General features: G+C 30.0%; 1 long non-coding RNA gene across 1 annotated transcript; it reads right to left on the reverse strand.

Moving 5' to 3' along the window:
* Positions 1-743: 743 nt before the first annotated feature.
* On the reverse strand, positions 744-1,573 carry LOC126551384 (uncharacterized). The gene is made up of 3 exons (XR_007605282.1): positions 1,418-1,573; positions 852-1,354; positions 744-781 (listed from the first exon to the last, which is right to left on the reverse strand). It is a non-coding gene; the product is annotated as an uncharacterized LOC126551384 (long non-coding RNA).
* Positions 1,574-3,240: the final 1,667 nt, after the last annotated feature.

Raw genomic sequence — 3,240 nt, forward strand, 5'->3', positions numbered from 1 at the left:
ATGTTCGTCGTGCACACTATACTACTACAGTAATATATTATACATTATAATATGGCCGGCATAATATGCGTTATATATATTATAATATATTTGTGTTATATATGTGTATATATACATTTTTTTTATTACATGTTGCGTCATGGCCATTGTGGGCGGGCGGCAGTGGTGAAAGTGTCAGGAGATCGCTGGTCACAGCAGCCATTGACGTCATTCGCCGTACGATCATTTCAAGCTAAAGGGTTGCAGTTCAAACGCGATAATAATAATATGATCTATGTACCTACAACAATATAATGCCCACAGCGAGTTATACGAATGAACGTTAATTCTCTCGAAAAGTATTCTTGACGGTTTTAGAAATATTTTTTGAGATATTTTATAACAGCCACTATATACTCATCATTACAAAACAACATTTTCAAAAAACATTATTATACATACATATTTTACATTTTAATTTTTTCAAACGTCATTTTTTTTTTACTTATGTTTAATTTAATATTCTATCAAAGAATATTTTTCTGATGATTTCAATGCATAAAAATTGAATTTTCTGACTATAATATATGGTTGATATCTTATTGAACTTATAGTAAATATTTAACTACTCAAATTCGATGTTTATTATGAATTTAAATTCCACAGAAATGCAATGAAATATATAACGAAATCATAAATGTAAGTGATATGATTTAAAACTATAATATGTAACTAAAGATTAACATAAATACTTTAATTCCAAATCAAGCATCAGCGCGCAGTCGACCATCGTTCATCAGTCCTGTAAATTAAATTAATGCATGTATTTGAGTATAAAATATGGTATATTTTGTTGTTTTGATACTATTTACCGAATAAAAATATTCTTGGCACGTAAAATGCTGACACGTAAAAACGTAACCTAATACGTACGAAAGCATACAGATATACGGCGTAGGTACCCATTGCATAACACCGCTGAGCCTGTCGGAAATCCCGGTGATGTACATAATAAATACACAACAGTACAACACTGACCAGGATATCGTGCGTTGCTTAATGTACGTATTAAATTTTGACATGTGATTTTTTCGTAATAATACTGTTTCCGTGAGTATTCATAACGCGAGCATAAACCAATAATAATATTCGTAATATTTCTCTACGTTATATTTAAACAGATATTTTTTAAAATTATTATTTTAAAAAGAAAAGGCTTTGATTACAAAGGTTATCGTCTGTAATTGAGGGAATAAGAGAGGGATTATAATTGTATAAATATTGTAAAGTTAATGAGTATAAAACACCTCTTGCGTTGGGCAGTTTAGATATTTTTTTTATACAGATATACTGTCTGTATATAAACCGACTTCACCTGGAAAAAAAATGAATAAATATAAAATATGCTATATCAGAGTATCTTGGTTTTAAATCTTACCCACAGGTAAAATATGTTCGGTGCAACTCGCTTTGTCAAATAATTCAACTGAGATAGGCAATCCGTACGTGTTAGATTGCAGGGTACCTACATCGTATACATACAACTTGGTTTATTTTTTAACTTGTTCAATAGTTACACTCTTAACGACTTAACTTGTCTGCAGGTATCTATAAAATTATCCAATTTTCAATAGCTACCTTCTAAATTATATTATTCATAAAAAAATATTCAATTTTCGTTAGCCAAAGCGAATTCGTGTTTGAGCCACCTTACATACATCGCAAAGGTTAAAAAAGCAAAGATATGAACACTCGCAAAGTAACAAGGCATATGAGTAAAAAAAATCTATGCTAATTAATTCAATACAATTTCCAATCTACACGCTTCATCATTAATTATACATTAATTTGTATATTTACTTATACAATATATATATTTTTTTACATATTTTGACCGCGACGAGAGTCGAACAAGGATATTATCATATGTGTGAGTATGTAGAAAAGAAATTGATTATAACCAATAAAATACATTATTTAAGTAACAAGCAACATATAGATGTGATTGATATAATGTTAGTATAATAATGCGTGTATTATGTGTGTACGTGTGTGCACGTCAACGACAAAAAAACCGCGAAGTTATTACAGCTGATATAATAATATGTTAATTTTTATCAAACTGTTTCCAAACCACAAAAACCATTGTTGTCGTATTAAAATATAATAATAATAAACACGAGCAAGACTATATTATAATGACTGGCGCATTATATCACTTTAACGTAAATTTAATAAAATATATTATTATCATACCTAATTATTATTGTTATTCATAACGTTTACACGTTATGCGATTAAAAATTATTTTTTTATATATATTATAATAATTCCTTATACTATTATAGTTACGACGACCGCGTGCACTTTATTACATTGAAAATTATTATATCGAACGGTTTTACGTCATGATATTGCGTTTTTCTCTTTACCCGTGCTGTCACTCGCGGTGTACGTGCGAGACGAACCACAAAAATATTATGCTTCTTATATTATAAACAATGTTATAATATATGAACATTATATGTATTGCCAATAAAGTTTCAAATACACTACACACGATGTTTATAAACTATATATTACGTATATCGCATATTATAATAGCATTATATCGACACATAATAATAATCATAAATTATTAATGCTACTGTTTACAGCTGAGCGTAATATTATTATTAGTATTTGTACACTCTATCCTTACCTATATTATATAGCTAGATAAAATAAATACGTGTACGCCCGCACTTATTCTTCTATAGGTACCTGTAACACATAGGTAAAAATGTTCGTAAAAAAAGTGAAATTTAAACAAACACATGCGCACACAATATACAGTGGAACCTCGATAACTCGAACCTATATAAGTCGAATTTTCGATAACTCGAAGGAATGCCTTGGTTCTTGCCTTGCAATATATATTTTCTGTTAGTTGAATTTTCGTTAGCTAGAATTTTTTTCACCCCCAACCGATTTCAGCTATCGATATTTCACTGTAGTAAGAAACCATAGGATTTTCAAGCCGACATCGTCTTAACAACACTGCAAATACTATTACACTAAGTCACTAGGGCCGTTCTTATAATGTTCGGTTAGTGCCTGATAACGCTAACCGGAAGAATTTATCACGAGTTAACCGATAGAATGTTACCGGTTAGTTTTAACCCACTCTAAGCCAGACATTGTAAAAACAGCCCTAAATGATAATACAGTGGAACCTCGATAACTCAAATCGACTGGAAGTAAAAAAAAAATCGAGTTATC

Source organism: Aphis gossypii, chromosome 3 (assembly GCF_020184175.1).
Source record: "Aphis gossypii isolate Hap1 chromosome 3, ASM2018417v2, whole genome shotgun sequence".
NCBI lineage: Eukaryota > Metazoa > Arthropoda > Insecta > Hemiptera > Aphididae > Aphis > Aphis gossypii.